Consider the following 17450-nt stretch of genomic DNA (forward strand, 5'->3'; position numbering starts at 1 on the left):
GCTGGCCTCTGGCCTCCCTCCTTCAATTTTTCTTATATTGCCCTCCAGAAGACTGCTATATTCCCCTTGTGTTCTACACTGTTAATCCCTGCCCAAATTATTTTCCTGCTCTTTGGCCCAAGAAGGGCATCCTGAAGTCACAAGTATTGTCATAAACGGAGAGGGGTGAAAAAGCAGTTGTTCTCTAATGGAAGGAATGCTGGCTTCTTATGTGTTACAGCCAAACTTCTCTGGTGGTTGTGGAGCCCAGTATTTGAGTGAACATTTGAGTGAACAAAAAAGATCCACTTTTTTTTTTTCAATCCTGCTCTTCCCTGCAAAGGAAAAATGTTGCCTAAGGAGAATATAAAGGGATCGTAGTATGATGGTGATTGTTCCTTTCAAGATGGGAGAAGCCCATAGGGCCCATCTTTTTTTCCATGTGAATAGGTTTATACTGTAGATAATAATCTACTGCAGCATACTTTTCACTCTGCACTGCTTGAACTATTAATTCAGTCAGATCAACCTCTTGCATTTAGTACTTTAAATTGGTGCTGTGATTGGCTATGTATTATTGGTTAATATATTTCGGAAGATTTACAGCAACCATTGTGCAACCAAAGAATAACTCTGTGGATATTGCAAATTGCTAGAAATCTTTATCAAAACCCATCAGTATCTAGCATTGCTAAGGTTTCCACATAATGGTGTCCTTATTTATTTTTCTGTACTATCCTTCACATTCCATAAAATCATTTACTTAGATTACATGTGCTTCTGATTGCTGCTGAGTATTTCACTTGGCCAGCCCTGGTTTTACTCTTTATAATTTCTTTCCTGCAGAAAGCTGCAAAGAGAGCAAGATATAATGGTAAACTGCTTTTCACATCAAATATTCAGAGATCCCGTGTTTGCCTTCCCTTTGAAATGAGTATCTCTAACTTTCACATTTTAAGATGATATCAATTGGCTATTATACAAACCTTAAATACTGGAGTATTTTCAATTACACTGCAGAATTACTGCAGGACTATATTGTGGATAAGCACATTTAGAAAGGAATGAACCACTTGTTTTTCAGTGTCTGCAGCTTTCAATGTCTATTTTCAAACTGTATATTTTATCGTATTTTACATAATTCAAATATACTAGTTTCTCAAATGCCATGAATGCTGAACTGCAAAAGGATACATTCTGGTTTCATAACAATTTAATTCTACACCTTCCGACTTCATAAATAGGAAACGGAGACAACTGTTGTAAAACTTATATACAAGCACAGAAACTTTTGACTACTGAGGATCAGGATGTTCTTTCTGGTCTCTTTATTTCAATCAATTAGCATTTTGACGACTATGTTTTTCTCCAAACCTGAGAGGCAGCTTGAAAAATGAAGAGATTACGTTAGCACAAAATAGGGCAAAACACATCTATGCCCAAAGTTCCCATTTTTCCTTTTTCGGTTCCCATTGCAAGTCTATATATTATGTGACTAATTAAAGCTACCTCTAGCTCTGAGCATCTGCTTCTGGATCATAGGATAGGTAACCTTCAATTGGCCAGGGGCCAAGAAAGGGTAGCCTTCTCTCAAGACCACAAGGCACATAGTGTGATCTTGGCTAGAATGAGCATTTTTACTCATCACTCTAGGGGGCAGCCAGGACGTAGGACAGGTGGCTTCCCAGCAGGCAGGTTAACTTTTAGTGCAAATTACTTCTAGGTCAGCAGAAGGAAGCATAGAATTCAGCAGGTATTAGAGCTCCTTGGTGGAGGGGATGTGAGAGGTGGCAACATCTATGGGGAATCTCCAATCTAAAGGGTGCAATTTCTTCATGCAGTATAGGTTTTCTCTGGTTTCCTTGCCCTCCTTGATCAGCACAGAACACTGCACTGTCTTCTTTGCACAGACTATTTCCAGGAGTTTGCTATCATTTTTTTAGTTCCCATAATTATGGTTCACTGTGAGAAAAATGAAAGAAATAAGCTTCTATGCCCCTTCGTATTGCTTCTGTCTTTAATCCTAGCAAGTTGGTGAATGTCAGTGTAAAGAGGTTTCCTTTAAAGGATGTAGGCCCTTCAATATTTAAGAATCTACTTATCATGGTAGCAGCAGTAGTGATACTTGCCTTGGGAGCAGCACAGCCCGGGATATGGGAATTCTATGAATGTGCAAAAGCATGAAGAGACGTGGACATCAGCCTTTGAAGATTAGACATCCAAAGGGTGAACGGGGAAAGATGAACAGAATATAAAGAAGGACACTGCAGTCTCTAAGCCAAATATCAACACACAGCACCAACTCCTAAAAATGGCCTTTGCCTCATACAGGGCATAACTCCAGTTTTATCAGCAAGCTTTCTTACATCTTGAATTAAACCGATATCAACACAACATTCAGACTCAGCTGCTATAATTACAGTTGGAAACCACCCATCCTTTTCTTTTAAAGAAAGAAGAAACAATGTCGGTCAAAAGCAGCCACGTGTATATTATATTGGGGGAAGATGCTTCTTGTTCATCTCCCAGTTCCTCTATCGCTGACAATGTTTGTATGGACAGCATTCTATTTGTAATATAATAAGCTTTCTGTGGGATGAGATTGTGGGGAAAGCCGCCAATCCAGCTCACTCAGCATCAAGCTGAAAAGAGCAGCCAACCTGTTTGTCATAGATGGCAAACACAGAAGTCTTTATCACTGCATATTCAAGTTTAAATCAGCCAGACTAAGACTACTGTTTCTTGGTTGAAAAAATCCAGGCAGCCTCTGGATGTCAGCAACTTTTCTTCTTATGCTTTCCCTTGAAGGATGGCAAAACAAACTATGTGAATTCCAAAGAATATTTATAGTAGAATGTCCTATAGAGCTAGTTTTTCTTGAAACTTTTATATACCTCTGATTAAAGGTAGAAGACTATATTTATTTAAGAAAATTTGGACTATCTTTGATCTGAACCTTGTCAACATATTAATGTCACAAATGATTCAATCATTATGAATCCATAATTCCCCCCGCTCATTACTGGCACATCTCTGCTTGTTCTTCTTAGGCAGCAGAGTCCAGTAGGCTGCACATTCTAATGTGAAATGAATCAGTCCACAGAATGCCCTCCCAACAAAATAATACTTATTCACATTTTAAGTATTTATACCGATATCCATACATGCAGTGGCCAGCTTGCTGTATAAGCGCATCCGCAGAATCAAAATGACGCCCCCCCCCCAGACTGAATGCAGACAGAACTTGTTGTTATCTAGATTCACAGAGTTCTGACTGGCTTTCCTTTATGCCGATCACAAAGAAGCCTTCTTCTGCTCCCACTAAGTTTTCCAAATGTAAAATGATGCTGTAAGAATAAAGACATATTTGATACGTCTGCTTGAGGCACAGAGGGAAGATTTAAGCAGCAGCAATGCAATGCACTCCTCTAAAAAAGCTATGGAGCTTTTGAGAAGCAACAGTGGAGAGCAGCAGACATTCTGTTTCCCTTCCTGAGTTTTCAGGTAAATCCTAGGCTTTCAAGTTCTTCTTTGGCTTTAAGGTACCTTCTTATGCATGCTTATTAGGCAGTAACTCTTGTGGAATGAATTCATATCTTCTAATATCCTTAGAAGCGCCTTTGTTAACGGCACAGAAAGGGAGTTGGAAGCTATGATACAGATAGTCCACGACTTACAACTATTTGTTTAGTGCAGGGGTGTCAAACTTAATTTCACTGAGGGCCACATCAGCATTGCGGTTCCCCTTGGGGGCCTGGGTGGGTGTGGCCAGAGTGGGTACAGCCTACTGGGTGGGTGTGGATGGAGTGGGTGTGGCCTACTGGGTGGGTGTCACCAGTTCTATATCATTTGTGTCAAGGGTGCCTGTCAGGGCCTGGGCAGGAGTGGGACAGATCTGAGGGTCTCTGGCAGAAGGGGGTGGGACCGGGCAAGTGCCAAGGCATGGTCCACTGGGGCAAGTGCCAAGATGGCCACCACAAAATTGTACATTGGCTCCCGGCTGGCCTGGGCCAGGGTCAAGGCAGCGGGGGCCGTTCCCTCATTGTTTCCAGGATGGCTTCGTGGGCCACATGAAACCACTTTGCGGGCCACCATCTGGCCCCCGGGTCTTGTGTTTGACATGTCTGGTTTAGTGACTATTCAAAGTTACAGTGGCACTGGAAAAAGTAACTTACGACCATTGTTCACCTTTACAACCACTGCAGTATCTCCATGGTCACATGATCAAAATTCTTGGCAACTGGCATGTATTTATGATGTTTGCAGTGTCTTTTGTAACTTTTCTGACAAGGAAAATAAATGGGGAAGCCAGATTCACTTAATAACCTTGTTACTAACTTAATGATAGTGATTCACTTAACAACTATGGCAAAAAAAGTCATGAAATGGAGCAAAATTCACTTAACAACTGACTTGCTTAGCAACAGAAGTTTTCGGCTTAATTGTGGCTGTAGGCTGAGGACAATGTAGGCAGTTGCCTAACATCTCCTGCAAATGATTGTTCCACCATGTTATATGGATCCCAATCTTATGGTAAAGATGAAAAGAAAGGGTTGCTTCTCCAATTGATAAGGTCTCAAGAGATGGGTATGAATAATATATTTGATTGGGAACCATCCAGAGTTGGTTGCAAGACCAGCTATGTTTTAAATAATTAAATAAAATTATTATTTAATTTTATTGTGAAGAGAGTGAAGAGAACCCAGTTCACAGAAATGCTGTAGAAGATAAAATGAGGATTCCACTGTAAGGTACTTGGGTTGCAAATGGGAAATAGTTCAGTTGCTGGAATTGCTGTAATCCCATCTCTTTCTTTTTTAATTTTTCTATGAGGCAGAATGAAAATTGTGCTTAGGAAATTATACATAGAAAATTATGCCTTTCAGTTTTGGGCAGATTTCAAAACAAAACAAAACAAAAAACCCTGACATGAGGAAAACCTAAGTCCTAAACTGTTATCAAGAACCATATGCATTCCCCCAAACAGGCAGTAGCTCTTCAAAGGAAGCAGGAAAAGCTCTTTTCCTGCCCAGTCTAGAGAGGCCAAGCATTGAATGTGAGCACGTTAAATTTCCTCCCCCAAATCTCTACCTCTCCTTTCATAATATCTAATTACTTGGGGGGAGGGGGGGAGGTTATCACATACTTGTTATTATTAAATCTATATGAATAAATGAACACATTCATACTGGGTTGTTGTTGTTTTTTCAAATATCTGCATCATTTTCTTTAGACTGCTTAGCTCAAAAATCTTGTTTATCTACTGCTGCTATTCCTTACGGTTTCTTCTAATGATCAGGGAGCGCATAGGGAGTTGGTATGGATAAACTGTAATGGGAGACAGATGAAGAGGGTAGCAGAAACGTGAATGGGCCACTCCAAATGTAAAAGGAAAGGGATGTGAAGCCAAGGCTTATTTAAACAATAACAGAGTGAATGGCGTGGCAAGATGCTGATTATTTATGAGAGGAGCAACAAAATCTTGGTAGCCTTGTCACAAAAGCACCAGGCTTCCATGAATCCGGGAATATTGGCATTTGAGGTTCCGTGATCCTGAAAGCAGGAAGTCTGGACCTTCGGTGACTGCATCCTCTAAGTCAAACCTCACTGGGGAGACAGTACCCTTAGTAATCCTGCTTACGTTCCACATTAAGAAACAATCCAGTAAGATAAGAAGTCAGGATCCTGGCCAGACAGTTGCAGTTTCAGCTTTTAGTGGCTTCCCTTCCTTCATAGTAGAGAACAGAGACCATCAAGCTAAATACTACAAGACACAGTGTGAGATTACATCTAGCACTAGATGACACAAGTATTTCCTTCTCTGAGATTCAACAATGCTTCTGATCTAACCATTCTTACTTTTTGAATTTTTGTCCAAGTGGGTATAATCTGCTCTCAGTCCTCAGCCATTTGCTCCAGATTACCCCTGGTTGCATCCTTCATTTTCCACCACCAGGCCATAGTTTACTAGAAAGAGACATTGTTGGAATGTAGTGGAAGATTTTTTTTCTTCTTAAAGGAATGATTTGCAAGAAAAAAAAAACTTCCTTAAGTTTTATTTTTGTTAAAGCAGTATAAATGTTTAATTCACAAATCATGTAGTAATTCAACAGGGAGGGGAACAAAATGGATTTTCCCACATAGCTAAGAGTAACTTCATCTCTCATTAGTGGAAATATGAAAGCCAGTTAGCATTTCATAATTTAGGGTCTTTAGAATAGATCTATGCAAAGTTTCAGCTCTATGAAACCAAATTTCTCTTTCATTAAGTTTTGGATGCCTTTTTTTCCTTCTCTTGGCTAAATAAATGCTCATGGAGAAGAAAGAGGGTCTGCTTGCTTTTGTTTGGCTCAGTTCATACACAGGCATTAGGAAAAGGTCCATAAGGATAAATCTGTCAATGCAGAAGCATATAATTAATCCATAAGACATACGACCACCTGAATGGGGGTTAAGAGCAGAGATTAGACAGTCAGAAGCTAAATAAATAAACAAATCAAGACCCACTGCAGTGAAATAAAGCATTGTTACAGCTTGATCTTGTGCCTGTTTATTTAGTGAAATTTACTTGCAGTGGTAAGTGTTCAAAGTATTTCACCCGTAGCACTATAATCTTATTAAGAATTTCCAAATTAAATGCAGAGTTATGGGGATATCAAAAAGCATTTATTACTTGATAGCCTATAGCAATGGTGGCTAAACTCTAGCATGCTGATATGATGGGTCAGCCTACTTACACAGGCTGAGGTAGTATTAGATAGCTGCCATATGGATGTGCAGTACAGTATATTCAATGAGCATTATTAAAATTATGTTCTGCTCTCCCCTCCATTGCTGGTTCTCATTCCATTTAAGTAATAACGGGCTGCTACTAGAAATATGCAAAAAATAATACTAGCCTTAAATATCCCAATTAACAAGCTGCAGCTTCCTAGCAGTTTTAAGCAACCGCAAGTGCTTTTGAAAGATCTTTGAACCAAAACTGCCTTGTTTTATCTCACATTTATCTCCAATGAGATGCACAGAAGGATGCCCAGAAAAGCATACCATAGGTTTCGTTTAACTTGAAAGGCCAGGAACTGATAAAATGCTCTAAAAATGGATTAATGAAATCAAATTCTGAAGAAGGATGCATGCTTTGGCTTCCAGCATGATGCCATTTGGAGAACTGTATCCTGGGGTAGATTAACCCCCATCTGCCCATACATGGAAAGTCTGGCATCATGCTTTGAAGCAATCAGGTGCTGCCACTGTTGGAGACAGGATAATAGGTTGGATGGGTTTTAGGGAATGAATCAGGCAGGTAATTCCTATCTTCCTGATCTCAATAAAGCAAACAGATTTCCAGAGACAAGAGCCAGCTGGCTGCCTGTATTTCAGCTATCCAGGAATCCTAACTTTTCAAATAAGTGCTTTCATTTAAAGCACTGTGAGTTAGACACAGCTACCCTGAATTTTGTTTTATTCCCCCCCCCCCCATTGATGGACTATGGCTTTTGACATGAAAAGGCAAACTTCAAGGAAGCAAAAAGGTCCTTGAAAAAGTCCTGCTTTAGCAATATTCTACTCCTGTACATCATTTTTTACTACACAATGCCACAGAGAACAAGTTCATATTATAGCGCTAACCCATGATATAATCAAGGGCAAGCAGAATTCTCCCATTGTTCATCCTGAAATAGAAAACTTATACCTAATGCCAAACAATTTGGTGAAGCTCCTAACAGCTGCATGCAAGCACTCACAGCCGATTGCATGTTTCAGTGAATCTCTAACTGCTGAACAGATGCTGATACAATCTCTATATGATTTAAAGTTAAAACTGATATATCCCTGCACATTTGAATGCATTTTTACTTTTAGGTGCAATTGTGGATTTGGTTGATAACAAGAGTTTAGACACTCTTTCAGGCAGAACTTTATAACATCTATTTGGACAGAAATTACAGCTTCCAAATATTTTTTGAAACTATCTAGGAGTCTTTCTGTTATTACTTTCGTATTTTCCCCCCAATCCTTCCTATAGTATACTTATAGTTCAGAAATATTTTTAAATCTCCCAGTTTGAACTCTCCACACAGATTTTCATTACTATTCAGGACCCTGAAGACCATTCCAAAATCTTTTAGTAATATTATGTTGTCTTGGTAAAATAGCTAAATTTTTTTCAACTTCAATCTCTTCTCTGATTGTGAAGCTTCTAGGATATATTCATATCCTGGCTGAAAACATATAAGACTCGAAAAATAAAACCAGAAGTCAATGCTAGCAACCTGCTGAATAGTTTAGCTGACTCTGGAGTGGGATTCCATGGCTCTGTTGTAAAGCGTTATTATACTACAATGATCTGCATGAGGAAAAGTATATTTTTCTCTGACCTCATCACAAGGCCACTACCTATGGCATGTGAAGGAAAACTTGGATAAGTCTGAAACATTTTGGAACAAACTGCTTTAGAAGTGATGAAACAAAAATTGAGCTGTTCAGCCGCAACCACATTAAAAGAGAGGGAAAAGCAGTTGATGCAAAGAACACCTTGCTGTTATTCAGAGAATTATGTTTTGGGATACAGCCAATGCACAGGAAATACAGTGTCAGTGAAGGAAGAATGGATTCTACTAATCAACCGATCCTAGGAGCTAATGTCTCACAGTCAGGGAAGAAATTAAAGCTGAAAATAAGTTGAGAATTTCAGAAAGACAACAATCTGAAACTTACCTCTAAATTAACCATGAAGTACTTAGTGAAAGAAAGATAAAGATCTTGATATGATTCTCACAGTTCTCAGAACCATGAATACTCCAAGTATTACTAAACATCTGTACATGTACAGACTTATAGTTAATTACTCTAGTTCTGCAAGAAAAAGTGAGGAAAAAAGAATCCCAAAAGCAAAAATAGAAGGACTCTTATATGGCTACAAGAAATGTCTGGAAGCTGTTATTTCTGCCAAAGGAAATGTTACAAAGTATTGGATGGAAGGAGGTCCGAACTGCCACATTCTTTGCTTTCTCATGTTGAACCCATAAATAACTACATCTAAATATTAAGGGTGTATATTCACACTTCTACAAATGTGTTGTTTTAAACAGTACTATGTAGAGGCTGGGATAGAATAGAATAATAACTTTATCGTCACTTTGAATGTACACTAATTGGCATACATTAAAATGAAATTTCATTGCATACAGCTCTCAAAGGATCACTGCCTCCGATATACACTACATATATATGACATAAATAAATACAGAATTATGCATATACCCACATATATTATATGGCACTGGGAAACAATACAGTCTAGTTCGGATTAAGTATACATGTGCATGGCGAGAAAAATGAATCTTGTGAGTTTACCAGACAGATGGCATAGGGAACAAAGCTATTACAGAATTGGGTAGTCCTGCTAGAGATCTTACGTTCAATTAGGATTGCAGATAAATGAATCATGCAATTTCACTGGAGGGTCCCCAAACTTCTGCATGCAATAAATATGGTAATGTTCCACTATCTCCTGATATCCTCTCCTATGATATTAGCTGAGCGGGTACAAAACTTCACAGCTGCTATTAGGATAAAAAAATCAGAGAGCAGAGACAAGAAGGAATACCAAGAACATTGTACAAAAACGTGAAGGATTTCATGTCAAGGCAAGAGTTGGCCAACTGAACAGAAATAAGATGTTGCTTAATATTGGTTGTAAAATTGGTTGTAAGAAGTTGCTTAATATTGTACAGTAAAAGCAACAATTTTAAAAACAATGCATCAAAAAAAGAAAAGAACTACATTTAATGATTCGGTCTAAATCAGCACTGAATCAGTCCTTCAATTTCTGAGACACAATCTTAAATAATAATTATTGACTATTGATGAGGAACATGTATGATTCCATCAATCTAGGGCAGTGGTTCTCAACCCTTTTAATGCCGTGACCCCCAACCGGCCGTAAGTCGAGGACTACCCAACCGGTCATAAGTCGAGGACTACCCAACCAGTCATAAGTCGAGGACTTTCCCTGCCCGGGAGCGCCGCGTATGTGTGGTGCCGCCCCCTGCGCCAGCTGAGGCGTAGCTGGCAAGCGGCAGAGACGGCGCAGGCTGACCACCAGCTGGGCCACCAGCTGGCCCAGCCCAAGGGAGGTAAGGCACCCGCCAGGCCCCACGCACACCAGCAACCCTCCCTGCGCCCGCCGGCCTCCCACCTCCCACCCCTGGCCCTCTTTTACTTACATTTTTAATAGTTGCTCATCAGGGAGGGGTGGAAACTTCCAGACAGCTCGCCTTCGCTGCAGATAACTTGCAGCACCGTTTGCAGAATGGGACTTTTGGCAGGCTCAGCAGGGCAGAGACAGCCTGGACATTTCCTATTGGCTTTTGAAAGCCAATAGAATTAGACTCTATTCAAGAGAGTCTATTCTATTGGCTTTCAAAAGCCAATAGAATAAAAGGGAGTAGCACAGCTAAGGAAAAGGGGGAAAAAATGGCAGACTGCGTTGTTTGGCGACCCCTGTGAAATGGTCATTCGACCCCAAGTGGGGTCCCGACCCACAGGTTGAGAACCGCTGATCTAGGGCCTATCATAGGTGCATTTTCAAATATGCAGACAATGGCTGTCTGGATAGTAGCCATGACACCAAGAAAAGAGGCAGCAAAGAAGCAAGCAAGCAGGTGAGATGAGCAAAGCAGAGAACCAAATAAAGGACAGAGTCATCTGTACAGGGTTCAAAAAAGTCAAGATGGTGTGTGCAACTAGAGTCTCATCCCTTTTTACATTTGTGCAATGCATGTTTTTTTAAAAAGGGCAGGGCTTTGATTGCACAGTTACCCATCATTTCATTCTGAGTCCCACACGAATGCCCTTGAGGAGCTGAGGAAGGTGGGTGCAAATGTGTAGTGAAGGTCTCCTCAAGGCACCTTACATGGAACAGACATACACACACAAAATCCTGGAAACAACTTTGGTTACAAATTTGGGGTGGTTAATTGGTAAAAGCTTCTAAACAGGGCTTTTTTTTGTCATAGAACGCCCAGAACGGAGTTCTGGAACCTTTTTTGGGATGGAACCTTGTAGGGTAGGCAAGGCGGGTTGTATGATATGTGTGAATTCCGGCACCTTTTTTTTTTTTAACAAAAAAAGCACTGCTTCTAAATGAGGAAAATAAGAGGAGGGCTGTGATGTTGGGGACAGGTAAGCTTTGCTCAAAGACACACTCATGTGTATAAAGTGGCAAGCTTGGCCCTTGACATTTTTATGCTGGATTATGCCTGCAGTTGATAACGTCACAGAAAGTGTTTAGCAGGTAACCGCTAACTTCAGCCACCATCAGCTGCACCACATTCCCAACTCTAATGCAGATTATGGGTTCAGCTGTTGAGAAAATAAAATATTTCTTTAAAAAACTGTTATCCTAATAAAGAGTGTCTTAATTACCTGCAATAAAGGCAAAACAACTGGGATATTTTGATAAGATCTCCTCTAACAACTAGAACCAGTGGACTTATTCTATTTCCTGCCTCTTTCTTTGCACTAAATAATCTGGAAAAGACCCTGTGATACAATCAGCAGAGTTCTTTGATCTTTGGTAATGAAATTAAATAAATACAGACAAATAATCAGTTTAGCAGCTTATTGCCTGCATTGAAGCAGCCTGTGAATAGCTATGAGTTTTGTAGAAAGTTTTATCTAAGTCTGCAGGAGATGGGAAAGGAGAGATATTAGTCAGTTCAGATGAATAATTGTATTCTGTCCTTTTCAATTAAATCATGCAAAGGCTCAATTTGGCTTTTGAACTTGGTAGCCTGTACATAGTTTAAAAAAAGCAGCAGATTTTCCAGGGCTTTACACTCTGTCTCCCAGGTATCTGGTTGACATATAGTTGACTTTCCTCATGTGGGGTCTACCTGCTTTTTGGATCTCTTGTTTTCAAAAAAAAAAAAAAATGTACTATCTGAATATCTTGTTATATGTTGGCATACAACTATAACAAAACTTTAACTTACACATATGCAGACATTATATAACTTTTCATATGCAGAGTCCTACTAGGAAAACCTGAGTGCATGGGTTTAGTATTTGAATTAATTGGAGAAAAAAAAAAGTTGAATCTATTGAAGGAGAGAAAATACTGCCTTTTTAGACTCAGCTGAGAGACTTCTTAGCTAGGTCACTGAGAACTGGGCCAGAGTAGGAGTCTTCTCAATGCATAATGAGAGAATGCAAAAAACTTTACTGCTTCTGAATAACAAAAGTATACAGAATTTTGCTATTCCTAAAAGTGCTTTGATATACCTACTCAGCATGATGGAAAACAATGGTTATTGCCACACTATTTCTGCCTCAAATTGCTATCTTTATTCAGAATATAGTATACCGAATGACAGAGTTGGAAGGGACCTTGGAGGTCTTCTAGTCCAACCCCCTGCTCAGGCAGGAAACCCTATACCATTTCAGACAAATGGTTGTCCAATCTCTTCCTAAAAACTTCCAGTGTTGGGAGCACCCACAACTTCTGGAGGCAAGTCATTCCACTGGTTAATTGTTCTAATTGTCAGGAAATATGACCTTAGTTCTAGGTTGCTTCTCTCCTTGGTTAATTTCCACCCATTGCTCCTTGTCCTGCCTTCAGGTGCTTTGGAGAATAGATTGACCCCTTCTTCTTTGTGGCAGTCCCTCAAATATTGGGATACTGCTCTCATGTCACTAGTCCTTTGCATTAAACCTTTAGAAAATTATGAGATTGCTGCTGAACCATGTTTTTTTTTTGTCTCCCAGGGTTTTTTAAAGTTTTATTTCTCATCAGATCTGATTTGTAGTGATTTTTCTTTAAAAAAGTAATATACAACTAGAGTGCTAATTAGTCTAAAACGGCAATGCAATATCAACAATAATTTTTTACCAAAACAGGAATTTAAGGCTAATAGCCCCAGGGTGCTGCTGGGAATACCAGGAATCTGGTTACAAAATGGCAACGAGTCTTCAAAAATCTGTGGAGATTCATTTCTGAACTTTTTTGTAGGCCAATTTCATACATTTCTGAAACTCTTGGAAGTGTCTTCAAGCTATTCATAACGAAAAAGACAAGCAGGAGACACAGAAACTGTGACTGACAGTTTTAACTTCAAGCCTGCAAATGATTCCATGATGGCTTTCAACCGGACTATCTTCTTTCTATTCCTAATCACTGTGCTCTTGGGAAGAGCATAGACAAAACTTAATTAGATGTTGTTTCAGTATTTTCAGATGACTGCCTATTGTGACCGTGTCTAACTCGCAGCAGCACTCGGGGCTTCCACAAATGGCTTGAAAACCATGAATACATAGAAGATTGCTTCCTACTGTGGCTTGTTCAATGGACAGCTGACATCAACCCTCTAGCGAGATATATGGAGCTTCCCAGAGACCCCATAACTCCAACATCAAAGGAAGACAAAACACATCTACAGTCTCTCTGTGTGCAGGTGTCCATATGTGTTTGGTAGGAAGAGCTGAGCTAGAGGAAGTCAGATAACAGAGCCAGGTTGTGGAGAATGTATTTTATCTAGCATTTTGGTCAGCAAACTTTAGAGTTCCAAAAGAAGAAGCTTAACTGCTTTTCTAAAGAAAAGGCAGTCAACAATAACTTCCTTTTTGTCCCTTGCTAGGAAGCAGTCTTCACTCATGGGGAACTGACTTCAGCTGCATGGAACTACGGTACCTCTTGTGGCCTAGAATCTACAAAATGGAAACCAGTAAAATGGATACACTTAGATAAATGTTGCCTCTGGGCGAGATGGGCAGCAATTAAGTCTAATAAATAAATAAAATAAATCAAGGAGAAATGTATTCCCATTATTAGGCAGGCACTGTATAAATGTTCCCTTTTACATACTTTGGTTCTGTATGATGCAGTAGTTTGAATGGAATTATTAGGTCTATTATCGAGTGACCAGATGGCTACTTTATAGGTCTAACTATTTTTCTTGGACTGCTGGAGATGACAGCAGAGAATATTCTGTAGTAGTAGCAATATCTATAGACAGGTCTTGACCACCTCTTACACCCACGGAAGTGAATAACCCAAAGTACAAGAGGCATCCATAGAAGTGGATATGTCTACTTTTAATATGTAATGCCTAAGGAACTTTGCTATCTTCCAAATAGCAGAATCACTTACCATGCCACAGCTGGTGAAGCCACTGCTTTCCTTACATTAGGGGACTTGGTCTGTCTAGGGCAGGGGTAGGCAACCTTGGCTCTTTTATGACTCATGGACGTCAACTCCCAGAATTCCTGAGTTAGCCATGCTAGATCAGGAATTCTAAGAGTTGAAGTCTACGAATCATAAAAGAGTCAAGGTTGCTACCCCTGGTCTAGGGGTTTGCTTGGCACTGTTAAAATGTCCCAGTGTGATACATTCTCTGCCCATAGACTAATGATTGTATTAAATATACCTTTTCCCTAACCCCTTTGTTTATAGGAAAGAAAAACTAATGGTACAATTGATACAAGTCTACCATGTATTTTAGGTAGATCCTAAACTTCCAAATAATACCAAGTACATTGCATGAGGTTAGATGGATTTGGATAGAAATCAATTAAGGGGATCTCCTGAGATCTGTAAAAGTTTAACTAGTGCAGTCCATTTTGTAGACTGTCTTGTCTGATTGGAAAACACATAAATTTATACCTACAGACAGTGTAACCAATTCTTTCACTCTCCTTGTTAAGGTTAGGCATACCAGGAATGTTGACTACCATGGAAAAATCATATTTGAGATTTGTCTGATGGTTCAAACGGAATGGATGAAGGGTTACATCTAAAGTAAGAAAATGGTGCATGGTTGACGGAAAAGACCCTAGAAAGAGTGCAGAGAAGAGCAATAAAGATTATAAGGGGTCTGGAGGCTAAATAGTATTACGAACAGCTAAGGAAACAAGGCATGTTTAGCCTAACTAAGAGAAGGCTTAGGGGAGACATACTAGCAGTCTTCTAATATTTGTAGGGCTATCACAAGGAAGAGGGTGTCAATTTATTTCCCATAGCAACTGGGGGCAGGGCATCAGAGGGAAATCCAACTTGGAAGTAAAGAAGAATTTCCTGATAATGAGACTGATTAATCAATGGGACAGCATACCTCCCAGAGTTGTGGGTGCTCCATCATTGGAGCTTTTCAAGAAAAAAAATGGATATCCTTGTTAAGCTTAAAAATGGAAGATGAACAATAATAAAGATAAAAGAAACAATGATAACATGGGTTAAAAACTTTGGGCACAACATAGAGTTAGAAAACTGGCAAAATCTTTGGGAAAGAAACAATAAAATAACAATGGCAACTGCATATAAAGAAAATCTGTATAAAATGTTTTACAGATGGCACTTACCACTGCCCAGACTAGTAAAAATGTTTAAAAATATGTTTAGCAATTGTTGGAAATGTAGGCAAAAACCAGGCACGTACTATCATCTTTGGTGGAAGTGCCCTAAAGCAAAAAAAAATTGGACAAAAATTCATACTTGGTTAGAAAAAAATGTTAAGAAAGCATGTAGACTTTAAACCAGAACTACTTGTATTAAGTATAATTTCAGGAAAATATGAGAAAGAAAATGTATTTTTAATGGTACATGTATTAACAGCAGCAAGAATTGCTTTTGCGCAGAATTGGGAAAAATGAAGAAACCTTCTGAAGATGATATAATAAAGAAAATACTGAAATGTGCAGAAATGAACAGACTCACATTGAAGATTAAAGAAAAGGAAGATATAGAGTATTTTCAAATTTGGGATGTATTTTACCAATGGCTGGAAAAATGGGGTAGAGATTAGGATTTTACTACATGTTATTAAAATAAGACCCAAACAACACATTGTTTGTTAAGCACTTATGAAATGTAAACATAAAAAATATGTATTATTTAAAAAAGAGAAAAAAATGGACATCCATTTGTCTAGGATGGTATAAGGGCTACTGCTTGGGGGGGGGTTGGACTAGAAGAATACTGAATAGCAGAGCTGGAAGGGGGGGTCTTTTAGTTCAACCCCCTGCTTAAGCAGACACTATACCAGCGGTTCTCAACCTATGGGTCGCGACCCCATTTGGGGTCGATCAACCATTTCACGGGGGTCGCCAAGCAAGGCTGTCTGCCATTTTTTCCCCTTTTCGGGTGGGTGCCTTACCTCCCTTGGGCTGGGCCAGCTGGTGGCCCAGCCAGTGGTCAGCCTGCTCCGTCTTTGCCGCTTGCCAGCTATGCCTCAGCCGACGCAGGGGGCGGCACCACGCATGCGCGGCATTCCCGGGCAGGGAAAGTCCTCGACTTATGACCAGTTGGGTATCCTTGACTTACAACCAGTTTAGTCCTTGACTTACGACCAGTTTAGCCCTCGACTTACGACTGGTTGGGGGTCGCAGCATTAAAAAGGTTGAGAACCACTGCTCTATACTATTCCAGAGAAATGCTGTCCAATCTCTTCTTAAAAACCTCCAGTGATGGAGCACCCCACAACTTTAAAGGTAAGCTGTTTCACTGATTAATTGATAAATTGATCTCCAAGGTCTCTTCCAGCCCTATGATTCTCTGAAAGTTATCCCTGTGTCAACTCTACAATGACCTGGCTGTAGCCATTTTTCTCTTCATTCTAGATTCCCACATAGAACGGAGGGAGGGGGGCTTGCCCAGGTGCTTCGCTAGTCAAAATAATTTTTTGTCCTTGGAAACCAAGGTCATCTACTGCTCCTGAGATCAGGGACTGGGCATTGTAAAAAAAGGCCCGCCAAATGAATACATTGGATAACGTAGTTGATTGCATAGTTTTGTAGGTGGGACATTATACTTTGTAACTGAGTAATTTTTAATTGGCAATTCAGACTTGGTTTCACTTTTGATCGTGCCGATACTGTGTAACTAATAAACATGTTCTTTGAGGAATTTTCAAGCCTTGGAGTTTATTCATCTTTGTCTGTCGAAACCATGATACCCTGAGGAAATTATGTAGTTTGAAAAGACCGCCTCTTAAAAACCTAGGAAAAACCAAACCCAGTACATCTGCATGCCTTTGAAGTATATTTGCTATGACTTCCCTCTCCAGTCCAGTTCACACAAGAATTCTGGGATTTTTGCTGATTCAGTCTCCATGCACTGCCTTCTAAATTATCCCTGGAAGAATTGCTGAGTCATCTGGTAAAGCTTTGTGGTGACCAACTGTCTTGAAAAGCTGATAGTTTTGGGAGGGAGACTGTCGCTGCTTCTGTCAGGGGAAAATGAATTTTTCTATGTCACTGAGAGAGTGAGCTGAGCTGAAGCCACCATTTGGAATGAAGATTCCTGGATTTCTCTTGTGAATCCAGAACAAGCTCCATTGCTGTTGAGGCCTGTTTTCTTTTATCTATTCTTCTTTCTTGAAGTGCCAGCATGAGAATCTACTTTCCTCAGTTCTACTAGATCAGGAAGAAGAGGGGAGACAGCAAGCATCTAGACACCGGGTAAAAGGAGAAGA

The 17450-nt window shown here is 39.8% G+C and overlaps 1 protein-coding gene across 17 annotated transcripts in view; it reads right to left on the minus strand.

Moving 5' to 3' along the window:
* RBFOX3 (RNA binding fox-1 homolog 3) overlaps positions 1–17450 on the minus strand; it is a 488491-nt gene that overhangs the window by 82875 nt on the left and 388166 nt on the right. The window contains exons 1-2 of one of the 17 annotated variants that reach the window (XM_039345579.1): positions 9399–9457; positions 5839–5946 (exon numbers count right to left, since the gene is read on the minus strand). The exons of the other annotated variants lie outside the window; for them this stretch is intronic. The gene's annotated coding sequence lies outside the window, so the exon portion shown is untranslated. Of the gene's footprint in view, positions 1–5838; positions 5947–9398; positions 9458–17450 lie in introns of those variants that run through there. 17 annotated transcript variants of the gene reach the window in all.

This window comes from Crotalus tigris, unplaced genomic scaffold, assembly GCF_016545835.1.
Source record: "Crotalus tigris isolate CLP2741 ecotype Arizona unplaced genomic scaffold, ASM1654583v1 scf7180000017551.9496454, whole genome shotgun sequence".
NCBI classification, from domain to species: domain Eukaryota; kingdom Metazoa; phylum Chordata; class Lepidosauria; order Squamata; family Viperidae; genus Crotalus; species Crotalus tigris.